At 38.2% G+C, this 16,864-nt stretch overlaps 1 pseudogene; it reads left to right on the forward strand.

Annotated features, from left to right (window-relative positions):
* The first annotated feature begins 14,310 nt into the window (after positions 1 to 14,310).
* LOC111538931 lies at positions 14,311 to 16,299 on the forward strand (annotated as a pseudogene).
* Positions 16,300 to 16,864: the final 565 nt, after the last annotated feature.

Genomic DNA, 16,864 nt, shown 5'->3' on the forward strand with positions numbered 1-16,864 from the left:
ATATGTGACCCAGACACCTCTTGCATTGAGTCTTGACATGAGTACCAGTTGTAGAGTCGTGAACCTAAGTTTATGATAAGCTTCAGTGAAATTACATGCATATCTACAGTTATATGTACATATACTTTCGTCTAGTAAATTCTACTGACATAATGGTTTCTCCATTGGTGAAACCAAAAACAATAGATTTTATTTCCACTAAATTCCCTTCTACCTCTCAAATTCTGATCATTCATGTTGTGTGTACTGCTCCCTTCCCTTTTCCTTTCCTTCCTTAGAGAATGTAGTCAAATTTCCTACTTTTATAGATGAAAACAAATCTGATGGTTAATGACTCTCTAAGTTGGGTTATGGTGATAGAATTGAGAAATGAGGAATAAATTCACTAAGCCAGAAAGAAAAGTTTGGCTTTTTAACAAAGTGGAGGACTAGATGCAGCTATAGAGGTCCAGGAAATAGAGTCCAACATTGTAGAGTCATAGAAATAATAAAAAAGTAGTGAGTCAAGGCAGAAAACAGTACAGAGCAATTCTTTTGAGGAGATATTACAGTGTGACGTCCCAGACTCATACAAATAGGCTGTGTTAAGGGACGTGGAAGAGCCAGCTGTGTTTAGAGGGTATAGCAAAAAGCCCAAATAGATTGCTCTGCTGTTTCCCTTCCATCCTACTTCTTACACTTAGGTTTTTTCTCTGCAACAACAAATTCAAAAACTTCTTGAGAACTTAAAGCTTGTAGAATGAACTAGATGAACGTAAAATGAGGACAATTTTGGGCTTTGGCAATGAAGTCATGGATTATCATGCCAAACAAACACAGAAGACAGATTGCAAATTCAAATCAGAAACACATATGTGGTTCATTGAGCATCAGTTCAAAGCATAGCCCCTCCATGTCACATAATGGCAAGGGGACGTGTGTCTGAGAAGGGGTCTCATGTAGAAGTCAAGAGCTGCTTGCTGCCTGGATATCTGATATACTGAGAGATAAGGTCGGTCTTTGAATGATTTCTTGGGGACATTTCAACCACCAGGATTTAGATGATTGTCTAAGGTCATTAAGTAAACAAAATATGTGGGGGGAAGTGGCATGAGATTTTGGAGGCCAAATGACACAAATTAAGTCAACAAAGTAATTTCATCACTAAGCAGCTTCCCCATGTGAAAAAAATGCAGAGACTCATGGGGTTGGATTCAGGATTTAATTAGATGATACACATGGCAGAACTTTGTAAACCCCTTTATAAATGTTAGCTTATTTATTTAAAGGATAATATACTTGTCCCTTGGACTGGCAAGGCCCAGAGTCCATTTGGAGGTTAAGCTTGCAGGCAGTAAACAGATCAGTGCTCAAATGGGGCACAGTGGGAACCTCTCCCTCTGCAGTTTGTCCCTACAGTGCAGCTGGAGGCAGCCAAGCATCCTGAACCAGTGACAGCATGAGGCCCATCAGAACTGCCAGGGCTGCCCTTTCCTCTGTGGGGAGATTTTCCAGTGAAATGTTCTTGTCATTTCTCTGGGGAAGAGGGATTGAGACCGGGAGAGAGTTCAAAAGGAGCTAAATCCAGGATGGGTCAACAGCTCCTAAGCATGGTGGTGGAGCAAATATTGCCCTTGCACTTTTCTGTCTTGAGTAAAAGATAATTTAGCTTCTCTGAGGGAAAAAGTATCTAATGTCAGTAATGTCAGAATAAAATGTGGTCCTTCTGTTTATATATCTGAGCAGCATAATGTAGTAGGAGGGGATCTAGACTTAGAGGGGGTCAATCTGGTCCCTTCACTAACTCACCATGGAATCATAAGGAGTTCATTTGACCTCTTGTTTTCCCATCTGTAAAAATGGGATATAAAAATCTGTCCTATTTTTCCTTATAAGCTGTTAAAAAGTTTATCTGAAAATCGTTTAAAAGCATACAAAATTATACAAAAATATGTTCCTCCCTTTTTTATATTGTTTATATTGTAAGATAAATCCAATTTTGCCTCACTTATAAAACACCAGATTATACCTACTTCTGACTCAAAAATCAGTTCTGCAGTAGATTACTACTGCATCAGTTCTTAAAGTTGTGCCTTAGGGAGGATGTGTAGGAGCTGAAAGAGTGTGTACTTTAGAAATAGGTAGACCTGGGTTTAAATTCTTGCCAATCATTTACTTACTAAATAATCAGGAAAGATTTTCTTAAACTGCCTGGGACTCAGTTGTCTCTCTTGTAAAATGGTCAAAAGTATGCCTTTGTCACAGAAGTGATGCAAAGTACAGGATATATCATAGGCCTCTATACAATATCTTCACCCCAAGAGTAGATTCTAGCTAATTATTAACTCTATTCCATCCACCCCCTAGAGTATTAAAATGAGACACATTAGTGGTATAAAAGTGTGAAGATCTTTATCAGACATTTAACAACTTTTGCTCTTCTTTGGATTTTTCACCTGAACAAAGTATATGAGAGTAATGTCATGTGGACATGTTAAGGAAACATTTAAAAAAGTAAAAGCACATTAAAGGATACATCAGTGGGTTGGATTCAGTTCTTGAATTTAGAAAAATTTTTAAATAAAATGAACATAGTGACAAGCATATCTGTAATAGATGTGGAAGGAATATTAGTATTAGAGACATATTTTTTTCTTTTGTGTAATTTTCTCTTCAACGGGTCATAAGTTTACATTGGCCATCAGTTTTCTTCTTTGTAAAGTGATGTAGTTCATACAAGGCCTTTTCCAGCACTCACATTTCCTAGACCTACGTTGCTCTGTTCATATTTCTGAGTCTTTGGCTTGGAGGAATTCATCCCTAAAAGAGGAAGCTTGGGATTGATCACTGGGGGCAGGCAGCCGACGAAGTCCAGGTGTCAACATGAGTGAATGTTCACATTTCCGGCTTCACTTCAGTCACTCTGAAATCGATCCCTGCGATTGGCCAGCGCTCTGCTTAATGAACATTTGCACTGGCACATTATACTGCAGGCCGACCAATGACCACCCCACCATGAGCCCAAGTCTCCTTCAGGGAGGGGCTTGTTTTTTGGTTCCTTTTGGTTGGAGTTAATACAGTGGAAGCTTATTATAATCCCAATGCTGATCAAGAGTGAAAAAGACATCTGCATCACCAAGAGCAGTAGGGTGAATTTAACATGATGCATACTTAATTCTGTAGGCACAGACTCTAAAATGGCTGATACTAACAGACACTTTTTTATTTAAAAAGGTGTTTGCACTTTGCTGCGGCTGCCCATGTGGAGGCAGAATGTGGATCACTTTTCAGCAGGATGTAACAACTAGGGTGTGGGCGACCCATCCAGTTCTCAAGGGAAAACATTGACAGGGTTCTAACAGTTTCCTTGAAAACAGAATGATTTGAGTTACATCATGAGGACTTCAGGCCCTTCCTCTTAATCTGGTTCAGTGTTTCTTTCACTTTAGCATGTATAGGTAAAACTGTATAGGGCTGTATTTTTCCAGGTGCACATATTGCACATTATGGATGACTCAGGAGATTTTCCAGGACAGTTTTGGCAACATGCAGTTCTTTTGTTATATGCTGAATGTACAATCTGCTTACTCCTCTACCCTTTCATGTTAGAGATGACCACAGACTCCCTGACTATCATAAAATGTAGTCCAAAGGCGTAGGAATATTTCACCACTCTCTCCAGGGTAGGGTTGACTTCTCCTTCTAAAGGCTTCAATCATACTTCCATCAAAATCAGGACAAAGCTGCCAAATACAACTCCCTTTCCACATCAGCTGCCAAGCACCTGAGCTCACAGGAAGACACCTAGGTCAGCTTTGCTATTTTCCTTTGTTCCTGGACTGTGGTGTCAGAATTCATGGCTGCGGGGACAGACCTGTTCATGATTAATGGCCTAATCAGAGGAGTATCTCTTAAACTTGCAAAAGTTGTTTATTTTCTTACTTTAAGGATCCTAATTGCATGTCATACCTTTTCGGTCTAGCATTTGGTCATTCTTTATATAGCAATGTGACCTCTTTGTTGTTGTTATTCTTTTTGGCTGTGTGTTTTTGTGTATTATTTGGTAAACGGTAGTGCTCACTGAAGGCAAAGCTGCAAAAAGGTATCAGGAAATTAGAGGAACAAAGGGGAGATGTCTCTGGTCTGGTTCTCTTGACCTCTTGTCTTGGAGAGATCACCAAAGAGCCCTGGCCCCCTGGACCCCGCAGTTCACCTCTGTACTGGGCCTGTGACCACATGATCTGCTTTGCTAGGGACACTCTTAGTTTATGCCACATTCACTTGTCCTGGTTGGCAAGATTTATTTCATGGTTACACTAACAGTGGAGAGAGTGATTGTATCTTCTCCACAGGGTTTCTGTGAAGATTAAAGGGACTACCCCCAAGTAGGGTGGAACTTGTATGAAAGACACTATGCAGTTGAGAACACGCACTTGTCTTTGGGATACAAAGGAAAGAAATGTACTCAAATGAATTTGCCTATACGTGGTAGAAAGTAGGCTGGGGTTATTTTAAGGATACAGTGCTATCAAGGATTTCATGAATATGGAATTGAGAAGCTAAAAATCTATGGGGACATAAAAACCGTGTCTCCTTCTTTCTGTTTATCTTTGATTTTGTCTTTGTCTCTGATCTTTTCCCACGTCTTAATTTCTGTCTCTTTTTACCTTGTTATATTTCTCGGAGTCTCTGAGGTCTCTCATTTCCACTTTTGATTCTTTCTCCTAGGTGGAAATCCACACCTTCTATTTTGCTCTTTCTGCTTTCTTCTTTCAAAATTTCATTTCTACAGAACACTGGATATGTGCCCTCTTATGTCAGATGTCTCTGCCAACTGATTACAGTCTTGTGTCTCTTTTAGTTCTGATCAAATAAGGCTAGGAGCCCCTCTTCCAGGGGTTGTGGGGAGGTTATGGGCATAACACACCAAAGTATAATAATACATTTGCCTGTATAATTCCTTGCTAAATATCCTCATGAATATGTAGGTCAGATAGGGCTGAAGCTAGGTGTTTAAGAATCTGAGTTTCATCAAAACATAACCTATTACTACTAGCAAACATAAATTCAGTTATTTCAAACAATTATATAAGGGTCTAATCTATTCCAAAGATAATTCTTACCACACACGCACACACAAAAATATGTTTCAAGCATTAGAGGAAGGGCCTAACAATAATACCTGTATTAAAAAAGAGATTATTACGCCACTGCCAGGTAACACCTCTTTGCTTTTTTGAAGGGTGGGGATTGTCATAATTTTTTTTCTAATAGGCTGGATAGTTTTATTTGTGTCACCCATAATTTCTGTCCTGGTCCTCTCTGTGGCTTGTGGGAAGTTGGATGGGATTGAGTAGGGGGACTAATTGTGGAAAAAGGAAATTTGTGTGTCACATTCATAACTCTGGCCTTATGATCATTGCCTTCCCAGTAAATGAACTAATGGAAACAATGCATACATACACACAGGCAAGCCACGTCAAGCTCTGCCATAGAATGGTCCAATGACTTCACCAGCTTGAATCTTTTGATCCTAGACATGCCAATGGCTGATGTAGTTATAAATATTTTCTGAGAAACAGCATGGGACACATGGGCCACATGGGCTCCTTGTGTTTGAAGGTAAATATCCCCTGGTTAGTTTCTTTTGTGTGAAAAAGAGGCAGTGCCTCCTTTGGGCTTATGGGTTGGTCAAAGGATCAATATTCATTGATGTTCTTGTCCCTGCTCCCAGGTTTGCTATAAAAGAGCAGCTAGCTGGCCATTCCGAGGCCTGGCATTCCAAGCTGCTAAACTATACAATGTCTGATTCTCCATTCTCACATTGCTGAGAAAGGAAAAGCCCATCTACCTTTTGTTCCTGCCCTCATTTGGTTCATAAGAGCCATCCAGGAGCTATATGACCTTTTCTTAGAGTGTTATTAAGCTCTAATGGATATTTTACCTAAGGTGGGAGGCTAGGAGAGGAATTGCTGGGCTCAGTCTTAACCATTAAGTAAAGATAAATGACAGTATTGAAAGTTCAGCTTTAAAGAAGGAATACTTAGCTTTTTCTGTCAGTGCAGGGGGGTGAAAATGAAATGGGTGCCATACTTCCCAGGCAAAATCCACACCAAATACATGTATTTCAATTGCTAGTGTTCTGGCTTTAGGCAAATTAATTAAACATCTTGAGTTTACTCAAACTAAGATTAATTAAACATCTTAGTTTACCTGTGAATGAATAAAGTATTTTTGAGATTGACAGTCTATTATCTTTGTGGGAGTAGAGTTGGGTTTTAGCCACAGGTAGAGTGCACTGGTGATTATAAACCAATAATCTTTAGTACCTGGCTTCAATTTCATTACAGAACCCCTGTACTTCTGGCTATCTCCTCAATTACTGAAACCATTTGCAGTTCTAGCACAAGGTCATGAACTTTCCTATTATCTTTTTAAAAAGCCCATTCACATGAATAAATAGGTACTCAAGAGGAATGAATAGGGCAAATTATTCATCTTAAGGACATTAAAGTAAATTGGTGAATATTCTTCTTATTATTAAACCCTGTCTTGGGGAGACTTTTATTACATAGAACTACAGTCCATTGTATTATAGTCTAAAATAATTTGAGAAGGAACAATTGTCCCAAATTCATGTTATAATTTATACCTTATCAATACACATTACGATTATTAGTGCATTGAATCCTCAAGGTAACAGTGTCATTAATCCCAAATTCCAGATGACAAAAAAAAGTCAGTTCATGTAGGTTGTGACTCACCAACCCTCAAGGACCTTATTCAACTTGTTTTCAACTCCATGTTCCTTTAATTGTTGCTATTTTGTATCCCATTAATAATATTAGTTTTTACTATATAATAGTGATTAAAATGATCAAGTGAGATGCCTTTAAAGAGTTTTTTATTTGATGTTTGTGTTCTGATGTCTGTAACAAAGCCCTCTCTTTATCCCTAATAATAAATAAAAGTCATATCTTTGATTTCAAGATCTAGATATTTGCTTACATTTTCCCTCAGGTTGTCCCTGTCTACTCCATGAAATATTTTTCAGCACTATTGTTATTGACATTAAACATTGTTACAAAATGAAATGTTCAACCGTATCAATTCTGCTGTGCTACAAGCATAATACAATTACCACATTTTACTCCTATTATTTAAAGGAGTTAATTGAACCAGAACTGCTACTAGCTAAAAACATGTTATATGTAAATTTTGAATTTAATTTCCTTCATATATAATGCTCTGCAATAGTAATACAGATGAAAGAGGGAGAGATTCTGGGATAAAACCTCAAAATATGATTTGGTTTCCAGTATCTACTCTTTCTACACAGATAGGAAAAACCACTATTAAATTTTTGATGAAATTATGTGTTTACATGCATATGTTTTTTAAATGAAACAAGTTAACAAATGTTTTAACAAGACAAATTTGAGGGGCAGGGCCAAGATGGCAGATTAGAAGCAGCTTATGTGTGCTGCTATCATGGAGAGGAAACAAAGGGCTAATGAAGATTGACCATGCAGGCCATTCATCTGGGAAAACACATCAAGATCCATCATGGCAGCAAGGGAGCATAGCAGAGAGGAGCAAAGCTGGGCAGTAGCCTGTCTGGGCTTGGCATGGAGCCAGAAGAACCTCTTCAACATGGGAAAGGCTGAGTGAATGAGAGGCCCCTAGGGGAATCATGCTCTCCATAGGGACATGGCCAAGACTGGGAATGGGATTATTCCTAGCCCCATGAACGTTCCCCAACCCCTAGCCCCACACCATACTTCTAGTCTGAGGCAGAGAGCCATTTGGACATTTTGCAGAGAGAATACTTGAGTCTAAGGGAATCTCTACACACCTTGGTCCACGGAGCAGATAAGCACCATCACCATAGCCCCAGTAGAGACTGCAGTAGCAGGGCCTGTAAGCAGTAAGATTGCTCCACCTCCACCCCTTGCCAGGTGGTACACAGCACCAGCTTTTAACCCAGCAGTCCTACTTCAGCGGGAACTCAAGCAGTCACTCCAGTCATCCCCACCACTAGTAGCCAGAGGGACAGTGCTTGCTAGAGCTTCCATCCCAGAGGTCTCACTTCGGTGTGAACTCAGCTGGAGGGTGTAGCCTCCTGTTGTCCCAAGAAACACACAGACAGCAGAGTGCCTGACCCTGCCCACCCCTGCCACTGTTGGGAAAGAATCTGAGATATTGAAGCCTAGTTTTCTGAAATAACTCAGACAAAAATAAAGAAACATGAACAAAACATCCAAGAATATGGAATTTTGCAAAGAGAACAAATCTATGACTCACTATTGTCCCTGAAAAAGACAGAGGAGACCAAACAATACAAAAAACATGTTTCAGAATATCATCCATGAAAATTTCACCAACCTCACTAGAAAGACCAACATTCAAATTCAGAAAGTGTAGCAACCCCCTGTGAAATACTACACAAGAAGACTATCCTCAAGACACATATTCATTAGATTCACCAAGGTAGAAATGAAAGAAAAAATGTTAAATGCAGCTAGAGAAAAGAGGCAGGTCACCTACAAAGGTAACCCCATCAGGCTAACAGTAGACCTGTCAGCAGAAACCCTACAAGACAGAAGAGATTCAGATTCAATATTCATCATTTTTAAATAATATTTGGCCTGGGTGCGGTGGCTCACTCCTATAATCCCAGTACTTTGGGAGGCCAAGGCAGGCAGATCACTTGCAGTCAGGAGTTTGAGACCAGCCTGGCAAACATGGTGAAACCCTGTCCTTACTAAAAGTACAAAAATTAGCCAGGCATGGTGGCATATGCCTGTAGTCCCAGCTACTCTACTCAGGAGGCTGAGGCAGTAGCATTGCTTGAACCCAGGAGGCAGAGGTTGCAGTAAGCTGAGATGGCACCACTATAGCCTGGGCAACAGAGCAAGACTCTGTCTCAAAAAAAAAAAAAAATAAATAGAAAGAAAGAAAATAACTCGGTGAAGAATGTCATATCCAGCCAAACTAAGCTGCATAAGCGAAAGAGAAATATTCTTTTTAGACAAGCAAATGCTAAGGGAATCTGATACCACCATATCTTCCTTACAAGATGTCTTAAAGGGAGAGCTAAGGTTAAAAAGGAAAGGCCATTACTAACTACTAAAATATACACTAAGGTACATAAACCATTGATGCTATAAAGCAACACAAAAGCAATACAAACAAGTCTGCATAATAAGCAGCTACCAACATGATAACAGCATCAACTCTGCACATACCAATACTAACCTTGAATGTAAACAGGCTACATATCCCAATTAAAAGGCACAGAGTGACAAGTTGGATAAAGAAGCAAAACCCAACATTATGCTGTCATCAAGAGACTCATTTCACAGGCAATGACATTCAAAGGAAAAAGTAAAGAGATGGAGAAAAATCTACCAAGTAGACACAAAATGTAAGAAGGCATGCATTATAATGTAGTTTGGATTCACATCCCCACCCAAATCTCATGTTGAAATGTAATCCCTAATGTTGGAGGTGGAACCTAGTGGGACCTGACTGAATCATGAGGACAGATTTCTCATGAATGGTTTAGCACCATCCATTTGGTGCTGTTCTTGTGCTATTGTGTAAATTCTCATGATATCTGGTTGTTTAAAAGTACGTGGCAACCCCCCTCTCTCTTGGTCTTCCTTTTGCCATGTAAAGTGCCTGCTCTTGCTTTGCCTTCTACCATGAGTTGAAGCTACCTGAGGATTCCCCAGAAGCAAATGCTATTATGCTTCCTGTGCAGCCTGAAGAACCATGAGTCATTTAAATTCTTTCTTGGAAATTACCCAGTCTCAGGTATTTCCTTATAGCAATTCAGGAATGAACTAATACAGAATATTGGTACCAGAAGTGGGGTATTGCTGTAAAGATAACTGAAAAGATGAAAGCACTTTGGAATTGAGTAATAAGTTGAGATTGGAAGATTTTGAAGGGCTCAGAAGACAGGAAAGATAAGGGAAGGTTTTGAACTTCTTAGAAACTGGTTAAATGGTTGTGACTAAGTTGCTGATAGTGATATGGACAGTGGACCTGACAGACACCTACAGAACTCTCCTGCCAAAAAGAAAGGAATATGTATTATACTCATCTACACATGGCAAATACTCTAAAATCAAGCACATAATCCTCAGCAACTTATTAAAAACACCTGAAATCATACCAACCAAGCTCTGAGACCACAGTACAATAAAAATGTAAATCAATGTAAAAAAACACTCAAAATTGTACAATTACATAGAAATTTAACAACGTGCTCCTGAATGACTTCTGAGTAATTAATTAAATTAAGGCAGAAATCAACAAATTATTTGAAACTAATGAGAACAAAGAACATACCAGAATTTCTGGAACACAGTCAAAGCAGTGTTAAGAGGGAAAAGTCTACAGTACTAAATGCCGTCATCAAAAAGTTAGCAAGATTTCAAATTACCAATCTAATATCACCATTAGGGAAACTAGAGAAATAAGAGCAAAACAACCCCAAGGCTAACAGAAGAAAAGAAATAACCCAAATAAGAGCTGAACTGAAGGAAATTGATATGCGCAAAGTCATGCAAAAAATCAATAAACTCAGGAGCTTGTCTTTTGAAAAAATTAATATGATAGATTGGCCACTACCTAGACTATAAAGAAAAAAAGAGAGAAAATTCAAATAAATACAATTAGAAATGACAAAGGGGGCCTTAACACTGACCCCACAGAAATACAAAAACCCTAAGAGATTATTAAGAACACTTCTGTGCACACAACCTAGAAAATTTAGAAGCACTGGGTAAATTCCTAGAAACATATAACCTCCCAAGATTGAACCAGCAAGACATTGAATTCCTAAACAGACCAATACAGAGTTCTGAAACTGAATCAGTAATAAAAAGCCTAACAACCAGAAAAAGCCCTGGGCCAGGTGGATTCACAGCCAAATTCTCTCAGATTTATAAGGAGGAGATAGTAATATTGCTACTGAAACTATTCAAAAAAAAAAAAAAATTGATGAGGAGGCATTTCTCCCTAACTTGTTCTATGAAGCCAGCATCATCTTGAAACCAAAGTCTAGCAGAGACAAAACATAAAAGAGATAACTTCAGGCCAATATTCTTCCTTGATGAATACTGATGCAAAAAATTCTTAACAAAATACTAATTGTATTAGTCCATTCTCATACTGCTATGAAAAATTGCCTGAGACTCAGTAATTTATAAAGGAAAAAGGTTTAATTGACCCACAGTTCCACATTGTTGGAGAGGCCTCAGGAAACTTAAAATCATGGCAGAAGGCAAAGGATAAACAGACTCCTTCTTCACAGGACAGCAGGATGGGGTGAGTGCAAGCAGGGGAAATGCCAAATACTTATGAAACCATCAGATCTTGTGAGACTCACTCACTAACATGAGAACAACATGGAGAAAACCACCCCCATGATCCAATTACCTCCACCTGGTCCCACCCTTGAGCATGGGGATTATGAGGATTACAATTCAAGATGACATTTTAGGTAGCGACATAGCAAAACCATATCACTAGTAAAGTGAATTCAGAAGCACATCAAAAACTCAATCTACCATGATCAAGTAGGTTTTATGCCTAGAATGCAAGGTTAGTTCTACATATGCACATCAATGTATGCGATTCACCACATACACAGAACTAAAAAACCACATGATCATCTCAATAGATCCAGAAAAGGCATTTGACAGAATTTAAGATACCCTCATGTTAAAAACTCTCAGCAAACTAGTCATACCTACAAATAATAAGAGCAATATATGAAAAACACACAACCAACATATTGAATGGATAAAAGCTGGAAGCATTCCACTTGAAAACCAGAACAAGACAAGAATTCCCTCTTTTACCATCCAGTTTGATACAATACTTGAAGTCCTAGCCACAGGAATCAGGCAAGATAATGAACTAAAAGGCATCCAAATAGGAAAAGAGGAAGTCAAACTATCCCTTTTTGCCAACAATATAATTCTATACCTAGAAAACCCCACAGTCTCTTCCCAAAAGTTCCTTGATCTGATACACAACTTTAGCAATGTTTTGGGATATGAAATTAATGTACAAAAATCAGTAGTATGCCTATATGGCAACAACTTTCAAGTTGAGCGCCGTATCAAGAATACAATCCCCTGCATGAGCAGCCACAAAAATAATAAATACCTGGGAAAACATCTAACCAAAATAGTGGAAGCCTGCTGTAACAAGAATTACAAAGCTGTTCAAAGAAATCTCAGAGAACAAAAACAAATGGGAAAACATTCCATGTTCATGAATAGCAGAAATAGTATTATTATAATGGCTGTAGTACCTAAAGCAATTTATAGACTCACTGCTACTTCTATCAAAGTACCAATGCCATTCTTCACAGAATTAGAAGAAGCTACTTTGAAATTCATATGGAACCAAAAAATAGCCCAAGTAGCCAAGGCAATTCTAAACAAAATGAACAAAACTGGAGGCATCACATTACTCAATGTTGAACTATACAAGGCTACAGTAGCCAAAACAGCATGTACTAGTACAAAAAAGGGTACATAGACCAATGGATCTGAATAGAGATTCCAGAAATAATGCTGCACACCTACAACCATCTGATCTTCAATAAAATTGATAAAACAAGCAATGGGGAAAGCACTTCATATTCAATAAATGATCTGGCTAGCCATATACAGAAGATTTAAACTGAACCACTTCCGTATATGCAAAAATCAACCTAAGATTGATTAAAGGCATAAATATAAAATCTAAAACTGTAAAAAGCCTGGATGATAACTTGGGAAATACCATTCTGGACTTAGGACCTCGCACAGATTTCATAATTAAAACAACAAAAGCAATTGCAAGAAAAACAAAATTTGACGAATGAGTCCTAAACTAAAGAAAGTCTGCATAGCAAAAGAAACTATCAACAGAGTAAGCAGATGACCCATGGAATGGAAGAAAATATTTGCAAACTATACATATTAACATATTATACAAATTAAAGGTCTAATATTCAGAATCTATGAGGAACTTAAATTTACAAGCAAAAAGGAACCCTATTAAAAAGTTGGCAAAGGACATGAACACTTTTCAAAGAAGACATATATGGGATTAACAAAATTCAACATCATTAATCATCAGAGAAATGCATATCAAAACCACAATGAGATATCATCTCACATCAGTCAGAATGGCTATCATTAAAAAGTCAAAAAATAATAGATGCTGGCAAAGTTGTGGAGAAAAGGGAATGCTTATACACTGCTAGTGGGAATGTAAGTTAGTTGAGTCATTGTGGAAAGCAGTTTGGCAATTTCTCAAAAAATTTAAAGCACAATCACCATTCAACCCACCAATCCCATTATTGGCCACATACCCAAAACAATATAAATTGTTTTACTATAAAGACACATTCACATGCATGTTTATTGCTGTCCTATTCACAATAACAAAGGCATTGAATTAACCTAAATGCCCATCAGTGGTAGACTGGATAAAGAAATGTCCATCAGTGGTAGACTGAATAAAGAAAATTTATGCAATGAAAGACTATCCAGTCATTTAAAAAGAAAAGAATGAGATCATGTCATTTGCAGCAACATGAATACAACTGAAATCCATTATCCTAAGCAAACTAACAACAGGAAACCAAATAACACATGTTCTCATTTATAAGTGGGACCTAAACATTGAGTACATATGGACACAAAGGAAGCGACAGTAGCAATCAAGGCCTACTGGAAGGTGGAGTGGAGAATGGGGAGGATGCAAAACTACCTATCAGTTATAATGCTTATCACTTGGGTGACAAAATAGTCTGTACAACAAACCCCTGCAATATGGAATTTACCTGTATAACAAACCTCTACATCTACTCCTAAACTTCAAAGTTAAAAAAAATAAAATTCAAAAAAAGAGAAATTTCTCACTTCTGTCAAACCCAGCTCAAAACTACCAAAATTGACTTCCTTTCTACCTGAACCTCAATGAGTCTCTATGACATGAAACATGTCACTAGGAACTACAGAAAATCAATGAAACTTTGCTTTTGACCTTGAATTTTTACTTTGTTGGAAAGTCATACTAATATTTCTTGTTCTCTACCATAATATCATGGTGTGAACTACATACAATAAAATGCACTGTTTGAAGTGTAAGTTTATATGGGTTTTTATAAATTTAAACAGTTGTGCAACTATTACAAAAATCCTATTTTAGATAGTTTTCATTTATCCCCAAAAGTTCAAATTCTCTTTTAAAATAGGAAAAAAATAATTTAAAATTTTTGTTATTCAGAGCCCATGACTTAAAATTATTGAAAAAATGGGCATTTTGTATATGAAAGATGCCTTTGGGCAAGTAAGAAATATCTTTAAGTTTCACTTTATTTACATGAGAACATAGTAATTCCTGCTTCACTTCATTCCTAAGATCATGCAGGGTTTAAATGAGAATGTGCTTTTATTCATTTTTATAAAGCATATAAACCATACTTTTATTTGGATCATTTTTACTCTCCTTCCTTTTGAAATATAATTGCCTATTTCTTCTGCATACATTGAGCAACATGTCATATGCTGTTATGATTTTTATTTCAACAAATATTAAAGAAATTAGTACCAAATAAGATACTGTATTTACCCCTCTTTTTCCCTTTTCGATATTCTTTACTTTGTGAAACTCTATTCCTTCTGTTATTCCCTTTCTGTTTAGAGAACCTATTTTGAACGATTCATTGAGGGATACTTATGCTAGCAACAAATTTTTAGTTTTCTTTTCCCAAAAAATGTCTTGCTATCCCCTTAATTGATATAGTTATAAAGAATGCACAAATTCCCTCCAATTGCTAGATAAAAGAGCTGACTGCACATGCCCTAGCAAGGCCTGGCCAATGGCTTTTTTTAATTCTGTGAGAAGCACGGTGTTTGTCTTCAGTAGAGATTACATCAAATCCTGGTGATTTTGCCTCCTCTAAGTTTCTAGACTTACCCACTTTTTCCTTCTCCACTACTATTTCTCTATTCTAAAGTACTATATTCTCTCACTTACCTGGGAATAACTTCCTAGAATGGATCCTCCTTTCTCCATACTGTATCTCCTCCCACCCAATTGTTTTTCCTATAGTTAGCATTGACCTTGTAGAATGCACACCTGCTCTCATCCATGTCCATCAATGCTGCTGCCCTCCCGTCCACCACTACCACCTCAATGGCCTCTCATCTCTCTGATGAAAGAAAAACTTCAGAGTGCTCTGAGGGAGGCAAGGAGGCGGCGGAGGAGGCAGCGAGCGGCGAGTAGTGGAAACGTTGCTTCTGAGGGGACCCCAAGACCACCGGTTCTAACGAGTTCAAGCTGAACCAGCCACCCGAGGATGGCATCTCCTCGGTGAAGTTTAGCCCCAACACCTCCCAGTTCCTGCTTGTCTCCTCCTGGGACACGTCCGTGCGCCTCTACGGTGTGCCAGCCAACTCCATGAGGCTCAAGTACCAGCACACCGGCGCCGTCCTGGACTGCACCTTCTACCATCCAATGCATGCCTGGAGTGGAGGACTAGATCATCAATTGAAATGCATGATTTGAACATTGATCAAGAAAATCTTGTTGGGACCCATGATGCCCCTATCAGATGTGTTGAATACTGTCCAGAAGTGAATGTGATGGTCACTGGAAATTGGGATCAGACAGTTTAATTGTGGGATTCCAGAACTCCTTGTAATGCCGGGACCTTCTCTCAGCCTGAAAAGGTATATACCCTCTCAGTGTCTGAAGAGCGGCTGACTGTGGGAACAGCAGGCCGCAGTGTTGGTGTGAGACTTACGGAACATGGGTTACGTGCAGCAGCGCAAGGGAGTCCAGCCTGAAATACCAGACTCGTTGCATACGAGCATTTCCAAACAAGCAGGCTTATGTATTAAGCTCTATTGAAGGCCGAGTGGCCGTTGAGTATTTGGACCCAAGTCCTGAGGTACAGAAGAAGAAGTATGCTTTCAAATGTCACAGACTAAAAGAAAATAATATTGAGCAGATTTACCCAGTCAATGCCATTTCTTTTCACAATATCCACAATACATTGCCACAAGTAGTTCTGATGGCTTTGGAAGTATTTGGGATCCGTTTAACAAAAAGCGACTGTGCCAGTTCCATTGGTACCCCACGAGCATCGCATCACTTGCCTTCAGTAATGATGGGACTATGCTTGCAATAACATCATCATATATGTATGAATTGGATGACACAGAACACCCTGAAGATGGTATCTTCATTCGCCAAGTGACAGATGAAGAAACAAAACCCAAGTCACCATGTACTTGACAAGATTTCATTTGCTTAAGTGCCATGTTGATGATAATAAAACAATTTGTGCTCCCCAATGGTGGATTTATTAATATTAAAGAAACCAGGAAAAAAAAAAAAAAAAGAATGTTTTTAGCAGATGTAGAATAACAATATTATCCTTTCAGTAGTTGAAAACGCTGCACTTCTTTCTGGTCTCTGCTTTCTGATGAGAAATCCTCTATCTTTCAAATTGGTGTTTCCCTATATGTATTGCATCACATCTCTCTGACTGCTTTTAAATGTTTTTATGTGGCTTTAGTTTTCAGAATTTTAATTATGATATTTAGGTTTATTCTTTTTGGTGTTCACTAAGTAGCTTGAATCTACAGATTTGCTTCTTTCATTATGTTTGAGAAATTCAAGAATCATTTTTTCTAACACATTTAGTGACACTTTCTCCTCTACTACAGCTAAGATGATATGAATATTATCTTTGTTATTGTACCATAGGTACCTCATACTATTAATTCTTTTACAGTTTACATTTTCTCTGTTCAGATTTTGTAAAATACATTGGTCTGTCCTCAAGCTGATTTTATCC

This window comes from Piliocolobus tephrosceles, chromosome 9 (genome assembly GCF_002776525.5).
Source record: "Piliocolobus tephrosceles isolate RC106 chromosome 9, ASM277652v3, whole genome shotgun sequence".
NCBI lineage: Eukaryota > Metazoa > Chordata > Mammalia > Primates > Cercopithecidae > Piliocolobus > Piliocolobus tephrosceles.